General features: G+C 39.9%; 1 non-coding gene and 53 pseudogenes across 1 annotated transcript; all 54 read right to left on the reverse strand.

Moving 5' to 3' along the window:
- Nucleotides 1-118: 118 nt before the first annotated feature.
- LOC137913260 (5S ribosomal RNA) lies at nucleotides 119-237 on the reverse strand (annotated as a pseudogene).
- Nucleotides 238-433: 196 nt separating this feature from the next.
- Nucleotides 434-552, reverse strand: LOC137913387 (5S ribosomal RNA; annotated as a pseudogene).
- A 510-nt stretch (nucleotides 553-1,062) lies between these two features.
- Nucleotides 1,063-1,181, reverse strand: LOC137913437 (5S ribosomal RNA; annotated as a pseudogene).
- Nucleotides 1,182-1,377: 196 nt separating this feature from the next.
- Nucleotides 1,378-1,496, reverse strand: LOC137913524 (5S ribosomal RNA; annotated as a pseudogene).
- A 196-nt stretch (nucleotides 1,497-1,692) lies between these two features.
- Nucleotides 1,693-1,811, reverse strand: LOC137913097 (5S ribosomal RNA; annotated as a pseudogene).
- Nucleotides 1,812-2,006: 195 nt separating this feature from the next.
- LOC137913236 (5S ribosomal RNA) lies at nucleotides 2,007-2,125 on the reverse strand (annotated as a pseudogene).
- Nucleotides 2,126-2,321: 196 nt separating this feature from the next.
- Nucleotides 2,322-2,440, reverse strand: LOC137913448 (5S ribosomal RNA; annotated as a pseudogene).
- Nucleotides 2,441-2,635: 195 nt separating this feature from the next.
- On the reverse strand, nucleotides 2,636-2,754 carry LOC137913068 (5S ribosomal RNA; annotated as a pseudogene).
- Nucleotides 2,755-2,949: 195 nt separating this feature from the next.
- Nucleotides 2,950-3,068, reverse strand: LOC137913309 (5S ribosomal RNA; annotated as a pseudogene).
- A 196-nt stretch (nucleotides 3,069-3,264) lies between these two features.
- LOC137913460 (5S ribosomal RNA) lies at nucleotides 3,265-3,383 on the reverse strand (annotated as a pseudogene).
- A 196-nt stretch (nucleotides 3,384-3,579) lies between these two features.
- LOC137913098 (5S ribosomal RNA) lies at nucleotides 3,580-3,698 on the reverse strand (annotated as a pseudogene).
- Nucleotides 3,699-3,893: 195 nt separating this feature from the next.
- Nucleotides 3,894-4,012, reverse strand: LOC137913227 (5S ribosomal RNA; annotated as a pseudogene).
- A 195-nt stretch (nucleotides 4,013-4,207) lies between these two features.
- Nucleotides 4,208-4,326, reverse strand: LOC137913261 (5S ribosomal RNA; annotated as a pseudogene).
- A 196-nt stretch (nucleotides 4,327-4,522) lies between these two features.
- LOC137913388 (5S ribosomal RNA) lies at nucleotides 4,523-4,641 on the reverse strand (annotated as a pseudogene).
- A 510-nt stretch (nucleotides 4,642-5,151) lies between these two features.
- LOC137913472 (5S ribosomal RNA) lies at nucleotides 5,152-5,270 on the reverse strand (annotated as a pseudogene).
- A 196-nt stretch (nucleotides 5,271-5,466) lies between these two features.
- LOC137913525 (5S ribosomal RNA) lies at nucleotides 5,467-5,585 on the reverse strand (annotated as a pseudogene).
- Nucleotides 5,586-5,781: 196 nt separating this feature from the next.
- On the reverse strand, nucleotides 5,782-5,900 carry LOC137913099 (5S ribosomal RNA; annotated as a pseudogene).
- A 195-nt stretch (nucleotides 5,901-6,095) lies between these two features.
- LOC137913237 (5S ribosomal RNA) lies at nucleotides 6,096-6,214 on the reverse strand (annotated as a pseudogene).
- Nucleotides 6,215-6,410: 196 nt separating this feature from the next.
- On the reverse strand, nucleotides 6,411-6,529 carry LOC137913484 (5S ribosomal RNA; annotated as a pseudogene).
- A 195-nt stretch (nucleotides 6,530-6,724) lies between these two features.
- On the reverse strand, nucleotides 6,725-6,843 carry LOC137913080 (5S ribosomal RNA; annotated as a pseudogene).
- Nucleotides 6,844-7,038: 195 nt separating this feature from the next.
- LOC137913310 (5S ribosomal RNA) lies at nucleotides 7,039-7,157 on the reverse strand (annotated as a pseudogene).
- Nucleotides 7,158-7,353: 196 nt separating this feature from the next.
- On the reverse strand, nucleotides 7,354-7,472 carry LOC137913496 (5S ribosomal RNA; annotated as a pseudogene).
- A 195-nt stretch (nucleotides 7,473-7,667) lies between these two features.
- On the reverse strand, nucleotides 7,668-7,786 carry LOC137913029 (5S ribosomal RNA; annotated as a pseudogene).
- Nucleotides 7,787-7,982: 196 nt separating this feature from the next.
- Nucleotides 7,983-8,101, reverse strand: LOC137913526 (5S ribosomal RNA; annotated as a pseudogene).
- Nucleotides 8,102-8,297: 196 nt separating this feature from the next.
- LOC137913100 (5S ribosomal RNA) lies at nucleotides 8,298-8,416 on the reverse strand (annotated as a pseudogene).
- Nucleotides 8,417-8,611: 195 nt separating this feature from the next.
- Nucleotides 8,612-8,730, reverse strand: LOC137913238 (5S ribosomal RNA; annotated as a pseudogene).
- Nucleotides 8,731-8,925: 195 nt separating this feature from the next.
- Nucleotides 8,926-9,044, reverse strand: LOC137913092 (5S ribosomal RNA; annotated as a pseudogene).
- A 195-nt stretch (nucleotides 9,045-9,239) lies between these two features.
- Nucleotides 9,240-9,358, reverse strand: LOC137913239 (5S ribosomal RNA; annotated as a pseudogene).
- A 196-nt stretch (nucleotides 9,359-9,554) lies between these two features.
- On the reverse strand, nucleotides 9,555-9,673 carry LOC137913508 (5S ribosomal RNA; annotated as a pseudogene).
- A 195-nt stretch (nucleotides 9,674-9,868) lies between these two features.
- Nucleotides 9,869-9,987, reverse strand: LOC137913019 (5S ribosomal RNA; annotated as a pseudogene).
- Nucleotides 9,988-10,183: 196 nt separating this feature from the next.
- LOC137913527 (5S ribosomal RNA) lies at nucleotides 10,184-10,302 on the reverse strand (annotated as a pseudogene).
- A 196-nt stretch (nucleotides 10,303-10,498) lies between these two features.
- Nucleotides 10,499-10,617, reverse strand: LOC137913101 (5S ribosomal RNA; annotated as a pseudogene).
- A 195-nt stretch (nucleotides 10,618-10,812) lies between these two features.
- Nucleotides 10,813-10,931, reverse strand: LOC137913350 (5S ribosomal RNA; annotated as a pseudogene).
- Nucleotides 10,932-11,127: 196 nt separating this feature from the next.
- On the reverse strand, nucleotides 11,128-11,246 carry LOC137913520 (5S ribosomal RNA; annotated as a pseudogene).
- Nucleotides 11,247-11,441: 195 nt separating this feature from the next.
- LOC137913422 (5S ribosomal RNA) lies at nucleotides 11,442-11,560 on the reverse strand (annotated as a pseudogene).
- Nucleotides 11,561-11,756: 196 nt separating this feature from the next.
- On the reverse strand, nucleotides 11,757-11,875 carry LOC137913465 (5S ribosomal RNA; annotated as a pseudogene).
- Nucleotides 11,876-12,071: 196 nt separating this feature from the next.
- On the reverse strand, nucleotides 12,072-12,190 carry LOC137913255 (5S ribosomal RNA; annotated as a pseudogene).
- Nucleotides 12,191-12,386: 196 nt separating this feature from the next.
- LOC137913200 (5S ribosomal RNA) lies at nucleotides 12,387-12,505 on the reverse strand (annotated as a pseudogene).
- A 510-nt stretch (nucleotides 12,506-13,015) lies between these two features.
- Nucleotides 13,016-13,134, reverse strand: LOC137913483 (5S ribosomal RNA; annotated as a pseudogene).
- Nucleotides 13,135-13,645: 511 nt separating this feature from the next.
- LOC137913141 (5S ribosomal RNA) lies at nucleotides 13,646-13,764 on the reverse strand (annotated as a pseudogene).
- Nucleotides 13,765-13,959: 195 nt separating this feature from the next.
- LOC137913510 (5S ribosomal RNA) lies at nucleotides 13,960-14,078 on the reverse strand (annotated as a pseudogene).
- Nucleotides 14,079-14,273: 195 nt separating this feature from the next.
- Nucleotides 14,274-14,392, reverse strand: LOC137913240 (5S ribosomal RNA; annotated as a pseudogene).
- Nucleotides 14,393-14,588: 196 nt separating this feature from the next.
- Nucleotides 14,589-14,707, reverse strand: LOC137913024 (5S ribosomal RNA; annotated as a pseudogene).
- Nucleotides 14,708-14,903: 196 nt separating this feature from the next.
- Nucleotides 14,904-15,022, reverse strand: LOC137913169 (5S ribosomal RNA; annotated as a pseudogene).
- Nucleotides 15,023-15,218: 196 nt separating this feature from the next.
- Nucleotides 15,219-15,337, reverse strand: LOC137913532 (5S ribosomal RNA; annotated as a pseudogene).
- A 196-nt stretch (nucleotides 15,338-15,533) lies between these two features.
- Nucleotides 15,534-15,652, reverse strand: LOC137913230 (5S ribosomal RNA; annotated as a pseudogene).
- A 195-nt stretch (nucleotides 15,653-15,847) lies between these two features.
- On the reverse strand, nucleotides 15,848-15,966 carry LOC137913389 (5S ribosomal RNA; annotated as a pseudogene).
- A 196-nt stretch (nucleotides 15,967-16,162) lies between these two features.
- LOC137913467 (5S ribosomal RNA) lies at nucleotides 16,163-16,281 on the reverse strand (annotated as a pseudogene).
- A 196-nt stretch (nucleotides 16,282-16,477) lies between these two features.
- Nucleotides 16,478-16,596, reverse strand: LOC137913149 (5S ribosomal RNA; annotated as a pseudogene).
- Nucleotides 16,597-16,792: 196 nt separating this feature from the next.
- Nucleotides 16,793-16,911, reverse strand: LOC137913468 (5S ribosomal RNA; annotated as a pseudogene).
- A 196-nt stretch (nucleotides 16,912-17,107) lies between these two features.
- LOC137913529 (5S ribosomal RNA) lies at nucleotides 17,108-17,226 on the reverse strand (annotated as a pseudogene).
- Nucleotides 17,227-17,421: 195 nt separating this feature from the next.
- On the reverse strand, nucleotides 17,422-17,540 carry LOC137913142 (5S ribosomal RNA; annotated as a pseudogene).
- A 195-nt stretch (nucleotides 17,541-17,735) lies between these two features.
- LOC137913480 (5S ribosomal RNA) lies at nucleotides 17,736-17,854 on the reverse strand (annotated as a pseudogene).
- Nucleotides 17,855-19,077: 1,223 nt separating this feature from the next.
- LOC137913015 (5S ribosomal RNA) lies at nucleotides 19,078-19,196 on the reverse strand. Its single transcript, XR_011106372.1, has one exon. It is a non-coding gene; the product is annotated as a 5S ribosomal RNA (ribosomal RNA).
- Between the last annotated feature and the right edge of the window lie 6,001 nt (nucleotides 19,197-25,197).

Consider the following 25,197-nt stretch of genomic DNA (forward strand, 5'->3'; position numbering starts at 1 on the left):
TTTAACCAGACAACTAAAACACATTTTTATACAATCAGTCGTCAAGTCCTGAATTCCATGATCGCATTCATCCCAGGTAAATTTTTTTCTTTAAATTCAAAATTCTGACCAATTTAAAAGCTCACAGCACCTGGTATTCCAAGTGAGTCTCCTGCGCATGTGCTAACCAGGCCCGTGCCTGCTTGGCTTCCAAGATCCGACGAGATTGGGCACTCCCAGGCAGGTATGGCCGTGAGCCGGAGTGCAGTATAGAAAACATAGTATATATAGATTTGTCACAATTTTAAACAACTTCAGCAACAAATGCAACTTTCTTTAGCCAGACAACTAAAACACATTTTTCTACAATCAGTCGTCAAGTCCTGAATTCCATGATCGCATTCATCCCAGGTAGATTTTTTTTCTTTAAATCCAAAATTCTGACCAATTTAAAAGCTCACAGCACCCAGTATTCCAAGTGAGTCTCCTGCACACATACTAACCAGGCCTGTGCCTGCTTGGCTTCCAAGATCTGATGAGATTGGGCACTCCCAGGCAGGTATGGCCATGAGCTGGAGTACAGTATAGAAAACATAGTATATATAGATTTGTCACAATTTTAAACAACTTCAGCAACAAATGCAACTTTCTTTAACCAGACAACTAAAACACATTTTTCTACAATCAGTCGTCAAGTCCTGAATTCCATGATCGCATTCATCCCAGGTAGATTTTTTTTCTTTAAATCTAAAATTCTGACCAATTTAAAAGCTCGCAGCACCCAGTATTCCAAGTGAGTCTCCTGCACATGTGCAAACCAGGCCCGTGCCTGCTTGGCTTCCAAGATCCGATGAGATTGGGCACTCCCAGGCAGGTATGGCCATGAGCTGGAGTACAGTATAGAAAACATAGTATATATAGATTTGTCACAATTTTAAACAACTTCAGCAACAAAGGCAACTTTCTTTAACCAGACAACTAAAACACATTTTTCTACAATCAGTCGTCAAGTCCTGAATTCCATGATCGCATTCATCCCAGGTAGATTTTTTTCTTTAAATTCAAAATTCTGACCAATTTAAAAGCTCACAGCACCTGGTATTCCAAGTGAGTCTCCTGCACATGTACTAACCAGGCCCGTGCCTGCTTGGCTTCCAAGATCCGATGAGATTGGGCACTCCCAGGCAGGTATGGCCGTGAGCCGGAGCACAGTATAGAAAACATAGTATATATAGATTTGTCACAATTTGAAACAACTTCAGCAACAAATGCAACTTTCTTTAACCAGACAACTAAAACACATTTTTCTACAATCAGTCGTCAAGTCCTGAATTCCATGATCGCATTCATCCCAGGTAGATTTTTTTTCTTTAAATCCAAAATTCTGACCAATTTAAAAGCTCACAGCACCTGGTATTCCAAGTGAGTCTCCTGCACATGTACTAACCAGGCCCATGCCTGCTTGGCCCCCAAGATCTGACGAGATTGGGCACTCCCGGGTAGGCATGGCCGTGAGCTTGAGTACGGCATAGAAAACATAGTATATATAGATTTGTCACAATTTTAAACAACTTCAGCAACAAAGGCAACTTTCTTTAACCAGACAACTAAAACACATTTTTCTACAATCAGTCGTCAAGTCCTGAATTCCATGATCGCATTCATCCCAGGTAGATTTTTTTTCTTTAAATCCAAAATTCTGACCAATTTAAAAGCTCACAGCACCCAGTATTCCAAGTGAGTCTCCTGCACATGTACTAACCAGGCCCGTGCCTGCTTGGCTTCCAAGATCTGATGAGATTGGGCACTCCCAGGCAGGTATGGCCATGAGCTGGAGTACAGTATAGAAAACATAGTATATATAGATTTGTCACAATTTTAAACAACTTCAGCAACAAAGGCAACTTTCTTTAACCAGACAACTAAAACACATTTTTATACAATCAGTCGTCAAGTCCTGAATTCCATGATCGCATTCATCCCAGGTAGATTTTTTTCTTTAAATTCAAAATTCTGACCAATTTAAAAGCTCACAGCACCTGGTATTCCAAGTGAGTCTCCTGCACATGTGCTAACCAGGCCCGTGCCTGCTTGGCTTCCAAGATCCAATGAGATTGGGCACTCCCAGGCAGGTATGGCCGTGAGCCAGAGTGCAGTATAGAAAACATAGTATATATAGATTTGTCACAATTTTAAACAACTTCAGCAACAAATGCAACTTTCTTTAACCAGACAACTAAAACACATTTTTCTACAATCAGTTGTCAAGTCCTGAATTCCATGACCGCATTCATCCCAGGTAGATTTTTTTTCTTTAAATCCAAAATTCTGACCAATTTAAAAGCTCACAGCACCTGGTATTCCAAGTGAGTCTCCTGCACATGTACTAACCAGGCCCGTGCCTGCTTGGCTTCCAAGATCCGATGAGATTGGGCACTCCCAGGCAGGTATGGCCGTGAGCTGTAGTACAGTATAGAAAACATAGTATATATAGATTTGTCACAATTTTAAACAACTTCAGCAACAAATGCAACTTTCTTTAACCAGACAACTAAAACACATTTTTCTACAATCAGTCGTCAAGTCCTGAATTCCATGATCGCATTCATCCCAGGTAGATTTTTTTCTTTAAATTCAAAATTCTGACCAATTTAAAAGCTCACAGCACCTGGTATTCCAAGTGAGTCTCCTGCACATGTACTAACCAGGCCCGTGCCTGCTTGGCTTCCAAGATCTGATGAGATTGGGCACTCCCAGGCAGGTATGGCCATGAGCTGGAGTGCAGTATAGAAAACATAGTATATATAGATTTGTCACAATTTTAAACAACTTCAGCAACAAAGGCAACTTTCTTTAACCAGACAACTAAAACACATTTTTATACAATCAGTCGTCAAGTCCTGAATTCCATGATCGCATTCATCCCAGGTAGATTTTTTTCTTTAAATTCAAAATTCTGACCAATTTAAAAGCCCACAGCACCTGGTATTCCAAGTGAGTCTCCTGCACATGTGCTAACCAGGCCCGTGCCTGCTTGGCTTCCAAGATCCAATGAGATTGGGCACTCCCAGGCAGGTATGGCCGTGAGCCGGAGTGCAGTATAGAAAACATAGTATATATAGATTTGTCACAATTTTAAACAACTTCAGCAACAAATGCAACTTTCTTTAACCAGACAACTAAAACACATTTTTCTACAATCAGTCGTCAAGTCCTGAATTCCATGACCGCATTCATCCCAGGTAGATTTTTTTTCTTTAAATCCAAAATTCTGACCAATTTAAAAGCTCACAGCACCTGGTATTCCAAGTGAGTCTCCTGCACATGTACTAACCAGGCCCGTGCCTGCTTGGCTTCCAAGATCCGATGAGATTGGGCACTCCCAGGCAGGTATGGCCGTGAGCTGTAGTACAGTATAGAAAACATAGTATATATAGATTTGTCACAATTTTAAACAACTTCAGCAACAAATGCAACTTTCTTTAACCAGACAACTAAAACACATTTTTCTACAATCAGTCGTCAAGTCCTGAATTCCATGATCGCATTCATCCCAGGTAGATTTTTTTTCTTTAAATCCAAAATTCTGACCAAGTTAAAAGCTCACAGCACCCAGTATTCCAAGTGAGTCTCCTGCACATGTACTAACCAGGCCCGTGCCTGCTTGGCTTCCAAGATCTGATGAGATTGGGCACTCCCAGGCAGGTATGGCCATGAGCTGGAGTACAGTATAGAAAACATAGTATATATAGATTTGTCACAATTTTAAACAACTTCAGCAACAAAGGCAACTTTCTTTAACCAGACAACTAAAACACATTTTTATACAATCAGTCGTCAAGTCCTGAATTCCATGATCGCATTCATCCCAGGTAGATTTTTTTCTTTAAATTGAAAATTCTGACCAATTTAAAAGCTCACAGCACCTGGTATTCCAAGTGAGTCTCCTGCACATGTGCTAACCAGGCCCGTGCCTGCTTGGTTTCCAAGATCCAATGAGATTGGGCACTCCCAGGCAGGTATGGCCGTGAGCCGGAGTGCAGTATAGAAAACATAGTATATATAGATTTGTCACAATTTTAAACAACTTCAGCAACAAAGGCAACTTTCTTTAACCAGACAACTAAAACACATTTTTATACAATCAGTCGTCAAGTCCTGAATTCCATGATCGCATTCATCCCAGGTAAATTTTTTTCTTTAAATTCAAAATTCTGACCAATTTAAAAGCTCACAGCACCTGGTATTCCAAGTGAGTCTCCTGCGCATGTGCTAACCAGGCCCGTGCCTGCTTGGCTTCCAAGATCCGACGAGATTGGGCACTCCCAGGCAGGTATGGCCGTGAGCCGGAGTGCAGTATAGAAAACATAGTATATATAGATTTGTCACAATTTTAAACAACTTCAGCAACAAATGCAACTTTCTTTAGCCAGACAACTAAAACACATTTTTCTACAATCAGTCGTCAAGTCCTGAATTCCATGATCGCATTCATCCCAGGTAGATTTTTTTTCTTTAAATCCAAAATTCTGACCAATTTAAAAGCTCACAGCACCCAGTATTCCAAGTGAGTCTCCTGCACACATACTAACCAGGCCTGTGCCTGCTTGGCTTCCAAGATCTGATGAGATTGGGCACTCCCAGGCAGGTATGGCCATGAGCTGGAGTACAGTATAGAAAACATAGTATATATAGATTTGTCACAATTTTAAACAACTTCAGCAACAAATGCAACTTTCTTTAACCAGACAACTAAAACACATTTTTCTACAATCAGTCGTCAAGTCCTGAATTCCATGATCGCATTCATCCCAGGTAGATTTTTTTTCTTTAAATCTAAAATTCTGACCAATTTAAAAGCTCGCAGCACCCAGTATTCCAAGTGAGTCTCCTGCACATGTGCAAACCAGGCCCGTGCCTGCTTGGCTTCCAAGATCCGATGAGATTGGGCACTCCCAGGCAGGTATGGCCATGAGCTGGAGTACAGTATAGAAAACATAGTATATATAGATTTGTCACAATTTTAAACAACTTCAGCAACAAAGGCAACTTTCTTTAACCAGACAACTAAAACACATTTTTCTACAATCAGTCGTCAAGTCCTGAATTCCATGATCGCATTCATCCCAGGTAGATTTTTTTCTTTAAATTCAAAATTCTGACCAATTTAAAAGCTCACAGCACCTGGTATTCCAAGTGAGTCTCCTGCACATGTACTAACCAGGCCCGTGCCTGCTTGGCTTCCAAGATCCGATGAGATTGGGCACTCCCAGGCAGGTATGGCCGTGAGCCGGAGTACAGTATAGAAAACATAGTATATATAGATTTGTCACAATTTGAAACAACTTCAGCAACAAATGCAACTTTCTTTAACCAGACAACTAAAACACATTTTTCTACAATCAGTCGTCAAGTCCTGAATTCCATGATCGCATTCATCCCAGGTAGATTTTTTTTCTTTAAATCCAAAATTCTGACCAATTTAAAAGCTCACAGCACCTGGTATTCCAAGTGAGTCTCCTGCACATGTACTAACCAGGCCCATGCCTGCTTGGCCCCCAAGATCTGACGAGATTGGGCACTCCCGGGTAGGCATGGCCGTGAGCTTGAGTACGGCATAGAAAACATAGTATATATAGATTTGTCACAATTTTAAACAACTTCAGCAACAAAGGCAACTTTCTTTAACCAGACAACTAAAACACATTTTTCTACAATCAGTCGTCAAGTCCTGAATTCCATGATCGCATTCATCCCAGGTAGATTTTTTTTCTTTAAATCCAAAATTCTGACCAATTTAAAAGCTCACAGCACCCAGTATTCCAAGTGAGTCTCCTGCACATGTACTAACCAGGCCCGTGCCTGCTTGGCTTCCAAGATCTGATGAGATTGGGCACTCCCAGGCAGGTATGGCCATGAGCTGGAGTACAGTATAGAAAACATAGTATATATAGATTTGTCACAATTTTAAACAACTTCAGCAACAAAGGCAACTTTCTTTAACCAGACAACTAAAACACATTTTTATACAATCAGTCGTCAAGTCCTGAATTCCATGATCGCATTCATCCCAGGTAGATTTTTTTCTTTAAATTCAAAATTCTGACCAATTTAAAAGCTCACAGCACCTGGTATTCCAAGTGAGTCTCCTGCACATGTGCTAACCAGGCCCGTGCCTGCTTGGCTTCCAAGATCCAATGAGATTGGGCACTCCCAGGCAGGTATGGCCGTGAGCCGGAGTGCAGTATAGAAAACATAGTATATATAGATTTGTCACAATTTTAAACAACTTCAGCAACAAATGCAACTTTCTTTAACCAGACAACTAAAACACATTTTTCTACAATCAGTCGTCAAGTCCTGAATTCCATGACCGCATTCATCCCAGGTAGATTTTTTTTCTTTAAATCCAAAATTCTGACCAATTTAAAAGCTCACAGCACCTGGTATTCCAAGTGAGTCTCCTGCACATGTACTAACCAGGCCCGTGCCTGCTTGGCTTCCAAGATCCGATGAGATTGGGCACTCCCAGGCAGGTATGGCCGTGAGCTGTAGTACAGTATAGAAAACATAGTATATATAGATTTGTCACAATTTTAAACAACTTCAGCAACAAATGCAACTTTCTTTAACCAGACAACTAAAACACATTTTTCTACAATCAGTCGTCAAGTCCTGAATTCCATGATCGCATTCATCCCAGGTAGATTTTTTTCTTTAAATTCAAAATTCTGACCAATTTAAAAGCTCACAGCACCTGGTATTCCAAGTGAGTCTCCTGCACATGTACTAACCAGGCCCGTGCCTGCTTGGCTTCCAAGATCTGATGAGATTGGGCACTCCCAGGCAGGTATGGCCATGAGCTGGAGTGCAGTATAGAAAACATAGTATATATAGATTTGTCACAATTTTAAACAACTTCAGCAACAAAGGCAACTTTCTTTAACCAGACAACTAAAACACATTTTTATACAATCAGTCGTCAAGTCCTGAATTCCATGATCGCATTCATCCCAGGTAGATTTTTTTCTTTAAATTCAAAATTCTGACCAATTTAAAAGCCCACAGCACCTGGTATTCCAAGTGAGTCTCCTGCACATGTGCTAACCAGGCCCGTGCCTGCTTGGCTTCCAAGATCCAATGAGATTGGGCACTCCCAGGCAGGTATGGCCGTGAGCCGGAGTGCAGTATAGAAAACATAGTATATATAGATTTGTCACAATTTTAAACAACTTCAGCAACAAATGCAACTTTCTTTAACCAGACAACTAAAACACATTTTTCTACAATCAGTCGTCAAGTCCTGAATTCCATGACCGCATTCATCCCAGGTAGATTTTTTTTCTTTAAATCCAAAATTCTGACCAATTTAAAAGCTCACAGCACCTGGTATTCCAAGTGAGTCTCCTGCACATGTACTAACCAGGCCCGTGCCTGCTTGGCTTCCAAGATCCGATGAGATTGGGCACTCCCAGGCAGGTATGGCCGTGAGCTGTAGTACAGTATAGAAAACATAGTATATATAGATTTGTCACAATTTTAAACAACTTCAGCAACAAATGCAACTTTCTTTAACCAGACAACTAAAACACATTTTTCTACAATCAGTCGTCAAGTCCTGAATTCCATGATCGCATTCATCCCAGGTAGATTTTTTTCTTTAAATTCAAAATTCTGACCAATTTAAAAGCTCACAGCACCTGGTATTCCAAGTGAGTCTCCTGCACGTGTACTAACCAGGCCCGTGCCTGCTTGGCTTCCAAGATCCGATGAGATTGGGCACTCCCAGGCAGGTATGGCCATGAGCCGGAGTACAGTATAGAAAACATAGTATATATAGATTTGTCACAATTTGAAACAACTTCAGCAACAAATGCAACTTTCTTTAACCAGACAACTAAAACACATTTTTCTACAATCAGTTGTCAAGTCCTGAATTCCATGATCGCATTCATCCCAGGTAGATTTTTTTTCTTTAAATCCAAAATTCTGACCAATTTAAAAGCTCACAGCACCTGGTATTCCAAGTGAGTCTCCTGCACATGTACTAACCAGGCCCATGCCTGCTTGGCCCCCAAGATCTGACGAGATTGGGCACTCCCGGGTAGGCATGGCCGTGAGCTTGAGTACGGCATAGAAAACATAGTATATATAGATTTGTCACAATTTTAAACAACTTCAGCAACAAAGGCAACTTTCTTTAACCAGACAACTAAAACACATTTTTCTACAATCAGTCGTCAAGTCCTGAATTCCATGATCGCATTCATCCCAGGTAGATTTTTTTTCTTTAAATCCAAAATTCTGACCAATTTAAAAGCTCACAGCACCCAGTATTCCAAGTGAGTCTCCTGCACATGTACTAACCAGGCCCGTGCCTGCTTGGCTTCCAAGATCTGATGAGATTGGGCACTCCCAGGCAGGTATGGCCATGAGCTGGAGTACAGTATAGAAAACATAGTATATATAGATTTGTCACAATTTTAAACAACTTCAGCAACAAAGGCAACTTTCTTTAACCAGACAACTAAAACACATTTTTATACAATCAGTCGTCAAGTCCTGAATTCCATGATCGCATTCATCCCAGGTAGATTTTTTTCTTTAAATTCAAAATTCTGACCAATTTAAAAGCTCACAGCACCTGGTATTCCAAGTGAGTCTCCTGCACATGTGCTAACCAGGCCCGTGCCTGCTTGGCTTCCAAGATCCAATGAGATTGGGCACTCCCAGGCAGGTATGGCCGTGAGCCGGAGTGCAGTATAGAAAACATAGTATATATAGATTTGTCACAATTTTAAACAACTTCAGCAACAAATGCAACTTTCTTTAACCAGACAACTAAAACACATTTTTCTACAATCAGTCGTCAAGTCCTGAATTCCATGATCGCATTCATCCCAGGTAGATTTTTTTCTTTAAATTCAAAATTCTGACCAATTTAAAAGCTCACAGCACCTGGTATTCCAAGTGAGTCTCCTGCACATGTACTAACCAGGCCCGTGCCTGCTTGGCTTCCAAGATCTGATGAGATTGGGCACTCCCAGGCAGGTATGGCCATGAGCTGGAGTGCAGTATAGAAAACATAGTATATATAGATTTGTCACAATTTTAAACAACTTCAGCAACAAAGGCAACTTTCTTTAACCAGACAACTAAAACACATTTTTATACAATCAGTCGTCAAGTCCTGAATTCCATGATCGCATTCATCCCAGGTAGATTTTTTTCTTTAAATTCAAAATTCTGACCAATTTAAAAGCTCACAGCACCTGGTATTCCAAGTGAGTCTCCTGCACATGTGCTAACCAGGCCCGTGCCTGCTTGGCTTCCAAGATCCAATGAGATTGGGCACTCCCAGGCAGGTATGGCCGTGAGCCGGAGTGCAGTATAGAAAACATAGTATATATAGATTTGTCACAATTTTAAACAACTTCAGCAACAAATGCAACTTTCTTTAACCAGACAACTAAAACACATTTTTCTACAATCAGTCGTCAAGTCCTGAATTCCATGACCGCATTCATCCCAGGTAGATTTTTTTTCTTTAAATCCAAAATTCTGACCAATTTAAAAGCTCACAGCACCTGGTATTCCAAGTGAGTCTCCTGCACATGTACTAACCAGGCCCGTGCCTGCTTGGCTTCCAAGATCCGATGAGATTGGGCACTCCCAGGCAGGTATGGCCGTGAGCTGTAGTACAGTATAGAAAACATAGTATATATAGATTTGTCACAATTTTAAACAACTTCAGCAACAAATGCAACTTTCTTTAACCAGACAACTAAAACACATTTTTCTACAATCAGTCGTCAAGTCCTGAATTCCATGATCGCATTCATCCCAGGTAGATTTTTTTCTTTAAATTCAAAATTCTGACCAATTTAAAAGCTCACAGCACCTGGTATTCCAAGTGAGTCTCCTGCACATGTACTAACCAGGCCCGTGCCTGCTTGGCTTCCAAGATCCGATGAGATTGGGCACTCCCAGGCAGGTATGGCCATGAGCCGGAGTACAGTATAGAAAACATAGTATATATAGATTTGTCACAATTTGAAACAACTTCAGCAACAAATGCAACTTTCTTTAACCAGACAACTAAAACACATTTTTCTACAATCAGTTGTCAAGTCCTGAATTCCATGATCGCATTCATCCCAGGTAGATTTTTTTTCTTTAAATCCAAAATTCTGACCAATTTAAAAGCTCACAGCACCTGGTATTCCAAGTGAGTCTCCTGCACATGTACTAACCAGGCCCATGCCTGCTTGGCCCCCAAGATCTGACGAGATTGGGCACTCCCGGGTAGGCATGGCCGTGAGCTTGAGTACGGCATAGAAAACATAGTATATATAGATTTGTCACAATTTTAAACAACTTCAGCAACAAAGGCAACTTTCTTTAACCAGACAACTAAAACACATTTTTCTACAATCAGTCGTCAAGTCCTGAATTCCATGATCGCATTCATCCCAGGTAGATTTTTTTTCTTTAAATCCAAAATTCTGACCAATTTAAAAGCTCACAGCACCCAGTATTCCAAGTGAGTCTCCTGCACATGTACTAACCAGGCCCGTGCCTGCTTGGCTTCCAAGATCTGATGAGATTGGGCACTCCCAGGCAGGTATGGCCATGAGCTGGAGTACAGTATAGAAAACATAGTATATATAGATTTGTCACAATTTTAAACAACTTCAGCAACAAAGGCAACTTTCTTTAACCAGACAACTAAAACACATTTTTATACAATCAGTCGTCAAGTCCTGAATTCCATGATCGCATTCATCCCAGGTAGATTTTTTTCTTTAAATTCAAAATTCTGACCAATTTAAAAGCTCACAGCACCTGGTATTCCAAGTGAGTCTCCTGCACATGTGCTAACCAGGCCCGTGCCTGCTTGGCTTCCAAGATCCAATGAGATTGGGCACTCCCAGGCAGGTACGGCCGTGAGCCGGAGTGCAGTATAGAAAACATAGTATATATAGATTTGTCACAATTTTAAACAACTTCAGCAACAAATGCAACTTTCTTTAACCAGACAACTAAAACACATTTTTCTACAATCAGTCGTCAAGTCCTGAATTCCATGACCGCATTCATCCCAGGTAGATTTTTTTTCTTTAAATCCAAAATTCTGACCAATTTAAAAGCTCACAGCACCTGGTATTCCAAGTGAGTCTCCTGCACATGTACTAACCAGGCCCGTGCCTGCTTGGCTTCCAAGATCCGATGAGATTGGGCACTCCCAGGCAGGTATGGCCGTGAGCTGTAGTACAGTATAGAAAACATAGTATATATAGATTTGTCACAATTTTAAACAACTTCAGCAACAAATGCAACTTTCTTTAACCAGACAACTAAAACACATTTTTCTACAATCAGTCGTCAAGTCCTGAATTCCATGATCGCATTCATCCCAGGTAGATTTTTTTCTTTAAATTCAAAATTCTGACCAATTTAAAAGCTCACAGCACCTGGTATTCCAAGTGAGTCTCCTGCACACGTACTAACCAGGCCCATGCCTGCTTGGCCTGCAAGATCTGACGAGATTGGGCACTCCCAGGTAGGTATGGCCGTGAGCTGGAGTACGGCATAGAAAACATAGTATATATAGATTTGTCACAATTTTAAACAACTTCAGCAACAAAGGCAACTTTCTTTAACCAGACAACTAAAACACATTTTTCTACAATCAGTCGTCAAGTCCTGAATTCCATGATCGCATTCATCCCAGGTAGATTTTTTTTCTTTAAATCCAAAATTCTGACCAATTTAAAAGCTCACAGCACCTGGTATTCCAAGTGAGTCTCCTGCACATGTACTAACCAGGCCCATGCCTGCTTGGCCCCCAAGATCTGACGAGATTGGGCACTCCCGGGTAGGTATGGCCGTGAGCTGGAGTACGGCATAGAAAACATAGTATATATAGATTTGTCACAATTTTAAACAACTTCAGCAACAAAGGCAACTCTCTTTAACCAGACAACTAAAACACATTTTTCTACAATCAGTCGTCAAGTCCTGAATTCCATGATCGCATTCATCCCAGGTAGATTTTTTTTCTTTAAATTCAAAATTCTGACCAATTTAAAAGCTCACAGCACCTGGTATTCCAAGTGAGTCTCCTGCACATGTGCTAACCAGGCCCGTGCCTGCTTGGCTTCCAAGATCCGACGAGATTGGGCACTCCCAGGCAGGTATGGCCGTGAGCCAGAGTGCAGTATAGAAAACATAGTATATATAGATTTGTCACAATTTTAAACAACTTCAGCAACAAATGCAACTTTCTTTAACCAGACAACTAAAACACATTTTTCTACAATCAGTCGTCAAGTCCTGAATTCCATGATCGCATTCATCCCAGGTAGATTTTTTTTCTTTAAATCCAAAATTCTGACCAATTTAAAAGCTCACAGCACCCAGTATTCCAAGTGAGTCTCCTGCACACGTACTAACCAGGCCCGTGCCTGCTTGGCTTCCAAGATCCGATGAGATCGGGCACTCCCAGGCAGGTATGGCCATGAGCTGGAGTACAGTATAGAAAACATAGTATATATAGATTTGTCACAATTTTAAACAACTTCAGCAACAAATGCAACTTTCTTTAACCAGACAACTAAAACACATTTTTCTACAATCAGTCGTCAAGTCCTGAATTCCATGATCGCATTAATCCCAGGTAGATTTCTTTTCTTTAAATCTAAAATTCTGACCAATTTAAAAGCTCGCAGCACCCAGTATTCCAAGTGAGTCTCCTGCACATGTGCAAACCAGGCCCGTGCCTGCTTGGCTTCCAAGATCCTATGAGATTGGGCACTCCCAGGCAGGTATGGCCATGAGCTGGAGTACAGTATAGAAAACATAGTATATATAGATTTGTCACAATTTTAAACAACTTCAGCAACAAAGGCAACTTTCTTTCACCAGACAACTAAAACACATTTTTATACAATCAGTCGTCAAGTCCTGAATTCCATGATCGCATTAATCCCAGGTAGATTTCTTTCTTTAAATTCAAAATTCTGACCAATTTAAAAGCTCACAGCACCTGGTATTCCAAGTGAGTCTCCTGCACACGTACTAACCAGGCCCGTGCCCGCTTGGCTCCCAAGATCTGACGAGATTGGGCACTCCCAGGTAGGCATGGCCGCAAGCTGGAGTACAGCATAGAAAACATAGTATATATAGATTTGTCACAATTTTCAACAACTTCAGCAACAAAAGGCAACTTTCTTTAACCAGACAACTAAAACAAATTTTTATACAATCAGTTGTCAAGCCCTGAATTCCATGATCGCATTCATCCCAGTTAGATTTTTTTTCTTTAAATCCAAAATTCTGACCAATTTAAAAGCTCACAGCACCCAGTATTCCAAGTGCGTCTCCTGCACACGCACTAACCAGGCCCATGCCTGCTTGGCTTCCAGGATCTGACTAGATTGGGCACTCCCAGGTCGGTATGGCCGTGAGCTGAACGACTGTATAGAAAACTTGGTATTTATAGATTTATCACAATTTTAAACAACTTCAGCAACAAAGGCGACTTTCTTTAACCAGACAACTAAAACACATTCTTATACAATCAGTCGTCAAGTCCTGAATTCCATGATTGCATTCATCCCAGGTAGATTTTTTTCTTTAAATTCAAAATTCTGACCAATTTAAAAGCTCACAGCACCTGGTATTCCAAGTGAGTCTCCTGCACATGTACTAACCAGGCCCGTGCCTGCTTGGCTTCCAAGATCCGATGAGATTGGGCACTCCCAGGCAGGTGTGGCCGCGAGCTGTAGTACAGGAGAGAAAACATAGTATATATAGATTTGTCACAATTTTCAACAACTTCAGCAACAAAGGCAACTTTCTTTAACCAGACAACTAAAACACATTCTTATACAATCAGTCGTCAAGTCCTGAATTCCATGATCGCATTCATCCCAGGTAGATTTTTTACTTTAAATTCAAAATTCTGACCAATTTAAAAGCTCGCAGCACCCAGTATTCCAAGTGAGTCTCCCGCACATGTGCTAACCAGGCCCGTGCCTGCTTGGCTTCCAAGATCTGATGAGATTGGGCACTCCCAGGCAGGTATGGCCATGAGCTGGAGTACAGTATAGAAAACATAGTATATATAGATTTGTCACAATTTTAAACAACTTCAGCAACAAAGGCAGCTTTCTTTAACCAGACAACTAAAACACATTTTTATACAATCAGTCGTCAAGTCCTGAATTCCATGATCGCATTCATCCCAGGTAGATTTTTTTCTTTAAATTCAAAATTCTGACCAATTTAAAAGCTCACAGCACCTGGTATTCCAAGTGAGTCTCCTGCACATGTGCTAACCAGGCCCGTGCCTGCTTGGCTTCCAAGATCCAATGAGATTGGGCACTCCCAGGCAGGTATGGCCGTGAGCCGGAGTGCAGTATAGAAAACATAGTATATATAGATTTGTCACAATTTTAAACAACTTCAGCAACAAATGCAACTTTCTTTAACCAGACAACTAAAACACATTTTTCTACAATCAGTCGTCAAGTCCTGAATTCCATGATCGCATTCATCCCAGGTAGATTTTTTTTCTTTAAATCCAAAATTCTGACCAATTTAAAAGCTCACAGCACCTGGTATTCCAAGTGAGTCTCCTGCACATGTACTAACCAGGCCCGCGCCTGCTTGGCTTCCAAGATCCGACGAGATTGGGCACTCCCAGGCAGGTATGGCCGTGAGCTGTCGTACAGCATAGAAAACATAGTATATATAGATTTGTCACAATTTTAAACAACTTCAGCAACAAATGCAACTTTCTTTAACCAGACAACTAAAACACATTTTTCTACAATCAGTCGTCAAGTCCTGAATTCCATGATCGCATTCATCCCAGGTAGATTTTTTTTCTTTAAATCCAAAATTCTGACCAATTTAAAAGCTCACAGCACCCAGTATTCCAAGCGAGTCTCCTGCACACATACTAACCAGGCCCGTGCCTGCTTGGCTTCCAAGATCTGATGGGATTGGGCACTCCCAGGCAGGTATGGCCATGAGCTGGAGTGCAGCATAGAAAACATAGTATATATAGATTTGTCACAATTTTAAACAACTTCAGCAACAAATGCAACTTTCTTTAACCAGACAACTAAAACACATTTTTCTACAATCAGTCGTCAAGTCCTGAATTCCATGATCGCATTCATCCCAGGTAGATTTTTTTTCTTTAAATCAAAAATTCTGACCAATTTAAAAGCTCACAGCACCTGGTATTCCAAGTGAGTCTCCTGCACATGTACTAACCAGGCCCGCGCCTGCTTGGCTTCCAAGATCCGATGAGATTGGGCACTCCCAGGCAGGTATGGCCGTGAGCTGTCGTACAGTATAGAAAACATAGTATATATAGATTTGTCACAATTTTAAACAACTTCAGCAACAAATGCAACTTTCTTTAACCAGACAACTAAAACACATTTTTCTACAATCAGTCGTCAAGTCCTGAATTCCATGATCGCATTCATCCCAGGTAGATTTTTTTTCTTTAAATCCAAAATTCTGACCAATTTAAAAGCTCACAGCACCCAGTATTCCAAGCGAGTCTCCTGCACACATACTAACCAGGCCCGTGCCTGCTTGGCTTCCAAGATCTGATGAGATTGGGCACTCCCAGGCAGGTATGGCCATGAGCTGGAGTGCAGCATAGAAAACATAGTATATATAGATTTGTCACAATTTTAAACAACTTCAGCAACAAAGGCAACTTTCTTTAACCAGACAACTAAAACACATTTTTATACAATCAGTCGTCAAGTCCTGAATTCCATGATCGCATTCATCCCAGGTAGATTTTTTTCTTTAAGTTCAAAATTCTGACCAATTTAAAAGCTCACGGCACCTGGTATTCCAAGTGAGTCTCCTGCACACGTACTAACCAGGCCCATGCCTGCTTGGCCTGCAAGATCTGACGAGATTGGGCACTCCCAGGTAGGTATGGCCGTGAGCTGGAGTACGGCATAGAAAACATAGTATATATAGATTTGTCACAATTTTAAACAACTTCAGCAACAAAGGCAACTTTCTTTAACCAGACAACTAAAACACATTTTTCTACAATCAGTCGTCAAGTCCTGAATTCCATGATCGCATTCATCCCAGGTAGATTTTTTTTCTTTAAATCCAAAATTCTGACCAATTTAAAAGCTCACAGCACCTGGTATTCCAAGTGAGTCTCCTGCACATGTACTAACCAGGCCCATGCCTGCTTGGCCCCCAAGATCTGACGAGATTGGGCACTCCCGGGTAGGTATGGCCGTGAGCTGGAGTACGGCATAGAAAACATAGTATATATAGATTTGTCACAATTTTAAACAACTTCAGCAACAAAGGCAACTCTCTTTAACCAGACAACTAAAACACATTTTTCTACAATCAGTCGTCAAGTCCTGAATTCCATGATCGCATTCATCCCAGGTAGATTTTTTTTCTTTAAATCCAAAATTCTGACCAATTTAAAAGCTCACAGCACCCAGTATTCCAAGTGAGTCTCCTGCACATGTACTAACCAGGCCCGTGCCTGCTTGGCTTCCAAGATCTGATGAGATCGGGCACTCCCAGGCAGGTATGGCCATGAGCTGGAGTACAGTATAGAAAACATAGTATATATAGATTTGTCACAATTTTAAACAACTTCAGCAACAAAGGCAACTTTCTTTAACCAGACAACTAAAACACATTTTTCTACAATCAGTCGTCAAGTCCTGAATTCCATGATCGCATTCATCCCAGGTAGATTTTTTTTCTTTAAATCCAAAATTCTGACCAATTTAAAAGCTCACAGCACCTGGTATTCCAAGTGAGTCTCCTGCACATGTACTAACCAGGCCCATGCCTGCTTGGCCCCCAAGATCTGACGAGATTGGGCACTCCCGGGTAGGTATGGCCGTGAGCTGGAGTACGGCATAGAAAACATAGTATATATAGATTTGTCACAATTTTAAACAACTTCAGCAACAAAGGCAACTCTCTTTAACCAGACAACTAAAACAAATTTTTATACAATCAGTTGTCAAGCCCTGAATTCCATGATCGCATTCATCCCAGTTAGATTTTTTTTCTTTAAATCCAAAATTCTGACCAATTTAAAAGCTCACAGCACCCAGTATTCCAAGTGCGTCTCCTGCACACGTACTAACCAGGCCCATGCCTGCTTGGCTTCCAAGATCTGACTAGATTGGGCACTCCCAGGTCGGTATGGCCGTGAGCTGAACGACTGCATAGAAAACATGGTATTTATAGATTTATCACAATTTTAAACAACTTCAGCAACAAAGGCGACTTTCTTTAACCAGACAACTAAAACACATTCTTATACAATCAGTCGTCAAGTCCTGAATTCCATGATTGCATTCATCCCAGGTAGATTTTTTTCTTTAAATTCAAAATTCTGACCAATTTAAAAGCTCACAGCACCTGGTATTCCAAGTGAGTCTCCTGCACATGTACTAACCAGGCCCGTGCCTGCTTGGCTTCCAAGATCCGATGAGATTGGGCACTCCCAGGCAGGTGTGGCCGCGAGCTGTAGTACAGGAGAGAAAACATAGTATATATAGATTTGTCACAATTTTCAACAACTTCAGCAACAAAGGCAACTTTCTTTAACCAGACAACTAAAACACATTCTTATACAATCAGTCGTCAAGTCCTGAATTCCATGATCGCATTCATCCCAGGTAGATTTTTTTCTTTAAATTCAAAATTCTGACCAATTTAAAAGCTCGCAGCACCCAGTATTCCAAGTGAGTCTCCTGCACATGTGCTAACCAGGCCCGTGCCTGCTTGGCTTCCAAGATCTGATGAGATTGGGCACTCCCAGGCAGGTATGGCCATGAGCTGGAGTACAGTATAGAAAACATAGTATATATAGATTTGTCACAATTTTAAACAACTTCAGCAACAAAGGCAACTTTCTTTAACCAGACAACTAAAACACATTTTTATACAATCAGTCGTCAAGTCCTGAATTCCATGTTCGCATTAATCCCAGGTAGATTTCTTTCATTAAATTCAAAATTCTGACCAATTTAAAAGCTCACAGCACCTGGTATTCCAAGTGAGTCTCCTGCACACATACTAACCAGGCCCATGCCTGCTGGGCCTCCAAGATCTGACGAGATCAGGCACTCCCAGGTAGGTATGGCCGTGAGCTGGAGTACAGTATAGAAAACATAGTATATATAGATTTGTCACAATTTTAAACAACTTCAGCAACAAATGCAACTTTCTTTAACCAGACAACTAAAACACATTTTTCTACAATCAGTCGTCAAGTCCTGAATTCCATGATCGCATTCATCCCAGGTAGATTTTTTTTCTTTAAATCTAAAATTCTGACCAATTTAAAAGCTCGCAGCACCCAGTATCCCAAGTGAGTCTCCTGCACATGTGCAAACCAGGCCCGTGCCTGCTTGGCTTCCAAGATCCGATGAGATTGGGCACTCCCAGGCAGGTATGGCCATGAGCTGGAGTACAGTATAGAAAACATAGTATATATAGATTTGTCACAATTTTCATTCTCTCTCTCGCTCCTCTCGCTTCTTCTGCAGTCCCTATTTCTCAGCATCAGAGTACTTACGCCCTCTTGTGGCGAAAGCATAGAACACAAAAAATGGCATCCGGCAAAAATATTTTCCAAAAGAATTATTCATGCAATAAACTTCTTGATCTTGATCAATCTTGGAACACATTTAATTCTGAAATCGATCCTGTCTGGATACAAAAAAGGTCCAATCTCTGCTGTCCAATCGCAGCTGTACAATCACTGATCAAAGATCAAATTAAAAGATGATGAACATCAAATATACAGATCAAATAAAATATCTAAAAATCAAAGGAAGCACAATTTATATACATAATCACACATGGTCATTTTACTCTGGCGTCATCCATGCTTGTGTCATTAAAAAAAATAAAAAAAATAAAATCAACCTATGAAATCAATCAACTGCTCAAGGAAAGTCATCAATCACAAGTCTTCAAATTGACAACCATCTTGATTTCCGACTTTTGGATGAAAAAATTCCATTTTGTTTGCCCGCAGCCTCAGGGATGAGGAAAAGCTTGCGGCACCTGGTATTCCCAGGCGGTCTCCCATCCAAGTACTAACCAGGCCCGACCCTGCTCAGCTTCCGAGATCGGACGAGATCGGGCGTGTTCAGAGTGGTATGGCCGTAGACAGAAGCCGCGGCGAAAAGGACAGTATATAAACACGACTGTCCAAACTCGGCGGACCGCCGTGTATTTAAAAAAAACAAAATACTTTCCCAGCGGGCGTCACCTTGCGCGACCGTGTCTTCCTCGTTAGTGTAGTGGACAGTATCTACGCCTGTCACGCGGAAGACCGGGGTTCGATTCCCTGACGGGCAGATGTTCTTTGTATCCGGGCGTCCGGCGTAAGCATTTTCCAAAGAAATTAAGCATGCAATCAACTTCTTGATCAATCTTGGAACACATTTAATTCTGAAATCGATCCTGTCTGGATACAAAAAAGGTTCATTCTTTGCTGTCCAATCACAGCTGTTCAATCACTGATCAAAGATCAAATTAAAAGATGATGAACATCAAAGATACAAATCAAATAAAAGATGATGAACATCAAAGATACAGATCAAATAAAAGATGATGAACATCAAAGATACAGATCAAATAAAAGATGATGAACATCAAAGATACAAATCAAACCATACAGGGCAATGCAGCCTCATGGTAGTACGGGTAATGCGGTTAGCAGGAGCTAACGTAGCATTGCTAGTATCTCCCTTGTGCCGGTCTCAAGCCCGGATAAATGCAGAGTTGCATCAGGAATGGTGTGGTGTTGGTTGGAAATAAGAAGGCAGTAGCAGTTCCAAGCACAAAACTTTATCAGAACATCCTTAGTACATCTTTAGTACATCTTTAGTACATCTTTAGTACATCTTTAGTGCATCTTGAGTACATCTTTAGTACATCTTTAGTACATCTTTAGTACATCTTTAGTGCATCTTTAGTACATCTTTAGTACATCTTTAGTACATCTTTAGTGCATCTTTAGTACATCTTGAGTACAACTCGCACTGGAACATCAACTCTGCATTCTTCTTCTCATTCTCTCTCTCGCTCCTCTCGCTTCTTTTGCAGTCCCTATTTCTCAGCGTCAGAGTACTTACGCCCTCTTGTGGCGAAAGCATAGAACACAAAAAATGGCATCCCGCGAAAATATTTTCCAAAAGAATTATTCATGCAATAAACTTCTGGATCTTGATCAATCTTGGAACACATTTAATTCTGAAATCGATCCTGTCCGGATACCAAAAAGGTCCAATCTCTACTGTCCAATCACAGCTGTTCAATCACTGATCAAAGATCAAATTAAAAGATGATGAACATCAAAGATACAAATCAAATAAAAGATGATGAACATCAAAGATACAGATCAAATAAAAGATGATGAACATCAAAGATACAGATCAAATAAAAGATGATGAACATCAAAGATACAAATCAAACCATACAGGGCAATGCAGCCTCATGGTAGTACGGGTAGTGCGGTTAGCAGGAGCTAAGGTAGCATTGCTAGTTTCTCCCTTGTGCCGGTCTCAAGCCCGGATAAATGCAGAGAGTTGCATCAGGAATGGTGTGGTGTTGGTTGGAAATAAGAAGGCAGTAGCAGTTCCAACCACTTAACTTTATCAGAACATCCTTAGTACATCTTTAGTACATCTTTAGTACATCTTTAGTGCATCTTCAGTACATCTTTAGTACATCTTTAGTACATCTTTAGTGCATCTTTAGTACATCTTTAGTGCATCTTTAGTACATCTTCAGTGCATCTTTAGTACATCTTTAGTACATTTTTAGTGCATCTTTAGTACATCTTTAGTGCATCTTTAGTACATCTTTAGTACATCTTTAGTACATCTTTAGTACATCTTTAGTACATCTTTAGTACATCTTTAGTACATCTTTAGTGCATCTTTAGTACATCTTGAGTACATCTTTAGTACAACTTGCACTGGAACATCAACTCTGCATTCTTCTTCTCTCATTCTCTCTCGCTCCTCTCGCTTCTTCTGCAGTCCCTATTTCTCAGCATCAGAGTACTTACGCCCTCTTGTGGCGAAAGCATAGAACACAAGAAATGGCATCCGGCGAAAATATTTTCCAAAAGAATTATTCATGCAATAAACTTCTTGATCTTGATCAATCTTGGAACACATTTAATTCTGAAATCGATCCTGTCTGGATACAAAAAAGGTTCATTCTTTGCTGTCCAATCACAGCTGTTCAATCACTGATCAAAGATCAAATTAAAAGATGATGAACATCAAAGATACAAATCAAATAAAAGATGATGAACATCAAAGATACAGATCAAATAAAAGATGATGAACATCAAAGATACAGATCAAATAAAAGATGATGAACATCAAAGATACAGATCAAATAAAAGATGATGAACATCAAAGATACAGATCAAATAAAAGATGATGAACATCAAAGATACAAATCAAACCATACAGGGCAATGCAGCCTCATGGTAGTACGGGTAGTGCGGTTAGCAGGAGCTAACGTAGCATTGCTAGTTTCTCCCTTGTGCCGGTCTCAAGCCCGGATAAATGCAGAGAGTTGCATCAGGAATGGTGTGGTGTTGGTTGGAAATAAGAAGGCAGTAGCAGTTCCAACCACAAAACTTGATCAGAACATCCTTAGTACATCTTTAGTACATCTTTAGTGCATCTTTAGTACATCTTTAGTACATCTTTAGTACATTTTTAGTACATCTTTAGTGCATCTTTAGTACATCTTTAGTACATCTTTAGTACATCTTTAGTACATCTTTAGTACATCTTTAGTACATCTTTAGTGCATCTTTAGTACATCTTTAGTACATCTTTAGTACATCTTTAGTGCATCTTTAGTACATCTTTAGTGCATCTTTAGTACATCTTCAGTGCATTTTTAGTACATCTTTAGTACATTTTTAGTGCATCTTTAGTACATCTTTAGTACATCTTTAGTACATCTTTAGTACATCTTTAGTACATCTTTAGTGCATCTTTAGTACATCTTGAGTACATCTTTAGTACATCTTTAGTACAACTCCCACTGGAACATCAACTCTGCATTCTTCTTCTCTCATTCTCTCTCGCTCCTCTCGCTTCTTCTGCAGTCCCTATTTCTCAGCATCAGAGTACTTACGCCCTCTTGTGGCGAAAGCATAGAACACAAAAAATGGCATCCGGCGAAAATATTTTCCAAAAGAATTATTCATGCAATAAACTTCTTGATCTTGATCAATCTTGGAACACATTTAATTCTGAAATCGATCCTGTCCGGATATCAAAAAGGTCCAATCTCTACTGTCCAATCACAGCTGTTCAATCACTGATCAAAGATCAAATTAAAAGATGATGAACATCAAAGATACAAATCAAATAAAAGATGATGAACATCAAAGATACAGATCAAATAAAAGATGATGAACATCAAAGATACAGATCAAATAAAAGATGATGAACATCAAAGATACAAATCAAACCATACAGGGCAATGCAGCCTCATGGTAGTACGGGTAGTGCGGTTAGCAGGAGCTAACGTAGCATTGCTAGTTTCTCCCTTGTGCCGGTCTCAAGCCCGGATAAATGCAGAGAGTTGCATCAGGAATGGTGTGGTGTTGGTTGGAAATAAGAAGGCAGTAGCAGTTCCAACCACTTAACTTTATCAGAACATCCTTAGTACATCTTTAGTACATCTTTAGTACATCTTTAGTGCATCTTCAGTACATCTTTAGTACATCTTTAGTACATCTTTAGTGCATCTTTAGTACATCTTTAGTGCATCTTTAGTACATCTTCAGTGCATCTTTAGTACATCTTTAGTACATTTTTAGTGCATCTTTAGTACATCTTTAGTGCATCTTTAGTACATCTTTAGTACATCTTTAGTACATCTTTAGTACATCTTTAGTACATCTTTAGTACATCTTTAGTACATCTTTAGTGCATCTTTAGTACATCTTGAGTACATCTTTAGTACAACTTGCACTGGAACATCAACTCTGCATTCTTCTTCTCTCATTCTCTCTCGCTCCTTTCGCTTCTTCTGCAGTCCCTATTTCTCAGCATCAGAGTACTTACGCCCTCTTGTGGCGAAAGCATAGAACACAAGAAATGGCATCCGGCGAAAATATTTTCCAAAAGAATTATTCATGCAATAAACTTCTTGATCTTGATCAATCTTGGAACACATTTAATTCTGAAATCGATCCTGTCTGGATACAAAAAAGGTTCATTCTTTGCTGTCCAATCACAGCTGTTCAATCACTGATCAAAGATCAAATTAAAAGATGATGAACATCAAAGATACAAATCAAATAAAAGATGATGAACATCAAAGATACAGATCAAATAAAAGATGATGAACATCAAAGATACAGATCAAATAAAAGATGATGAACATCAAAGATACAGATCAAATAAAAGATGATGAACATCAAAGATACAAATCAAACCATACAGGGCAATGCAGCCTCATGGTAGTACGGGTAGTGCGGTTAGCAGGAGCTAACGTAGCATTGCTAGTTTCTCCCTTGTGCCGGTCTCAAGCCCGGATAAATGCAGAGAGTTGCATCAGGAATGGTGTGGTGTTGGTTGGAAATAAGAAGGCAGTAGCAGTTCCAACCACAAAACTTGATCAGAACATCCTTAGTACATCTTTAGTACATCTTTAGTGCATCTTTAGTACATCTTTAGTACATCTTTAGTACATTTTTAGTACATCTTTAGTGCATCTTTAGTACATCTTTAGTACATCTTTAGTACATCTTTAGTACATCTTTAGTACATCTTTAGTACATCTTTAGTGCATCTTTAGTACATCTTTAGTACATCTTTAGTACATCTTTAGTACATCTTTAGTGCATCTTTAGTACATCTTTAGTGCATCTTTAGTACATCTTCAGTGCATCTTTAGTACATCTTTAGTACATTTTTAGTGCATCTTTAGTACATCTTTAGTACATCTTTAGTACATCTTTAGTACATCTTTAGTACATCTTTAGTGCATCTTTAGTACATCTTGAGTACATCTTTAGTACATCTTTAGTACAACTCCCATTGGAACATCAACTCTGCATTCTTCTTCTCTCATTCTCTCTCGCTCCTCTCGCTTCTTCTGCAGTCCCTATTTCTCAGCATCAGAGTACTTACGCCCTCTTGTGGCGAAAGCATAGAACACAAAAAATGGCATCCGGCGAAAATATTTTCCAAAAGAATTATTCATGCAATAAACTTCTTGATCTTGATCAATCTTGGAACACATTTAATTCTGAAATCGATCCTGTCCGGATATCAAAAAGGTCCAATCTCTACTGTCCAATCACAGCTGTTCAATCACTGATCAAAGATCAAATTAAAAGATGATGAACATCAAAGATACAAATCAAATAAAAGATGATGAACATCAAAGATACAGATCAAATAAAAGATGATGAACATCAAAGATACAGATCAAATAAAAGATGATGAACATCAAAGATACAGATCAAATAAAAGATGATGAACATCAAAGATACAAATCAAACCATACAGGGCAATGCAGCCTCATGGTAGTACGGGTAGTGCGGTTAGCAGGAGCTAACGTAGCATTGCTAGTTTCTCCCTTGTGCCGGTCTCAAGCCCGGATAAATGCAGAGAGTTGCATCAGGAATGGTGTGGTGTTGGTTGGAAATAAGAAGGCAGTAGCAGTTCCAACCACTTAACTTTATCAGAACATCCTTAGTACATCTTTAGTACATCTTTAGTACATCTTTAGTGCATCTTCAGTACATCTTTAGTACATCTTTAGTACATCTTTAGTGCATCTTTAGTACATCTTTAGTGCATCTTTAGTACATCTTCAGTGCATCTTTAGTACATCTTTAGTACATTTTTAGTGCATCTTTAGTACATCTTTAGTGCATCTTTAGTACATCTTTAGTACATCTTTAGTACATCTTTAGTACATCTTTAGTACATCTTTAGTACATCTTTAGTACATCTTTAGTACATCTTTAGTGCATCTTTAGTACATCTTGAGTACATCTTTAGTACAACTTGCACTGGAACATCAACTCTGCATTCTTCTTTTCTCATTCTCTCTCGCTCCTCTCGCTTCTTCTGCAGTCCCTATTTCTCAGCATCAGAGTACTTACGCCCTCTT

This window comes from Brachionichthys hirsutus, unplaced genomic scaffold (genome assembly GCF_040956055.1).
Source record: "Brachionichthys hirsutus isolate HB-005 unplaced genomic scaffold, CSIRO-AGI_Bhir_v1 contig_259, whole genome shotgun sequence".
Taxonomy (NCBI): domain Eukaryota; kingdom Metazoa; phylum Chordata; class Actinopteri; order Lophiiformes; family Brachionichthyidae; genus Brachionichthys; species Brachionichthys hirsutus.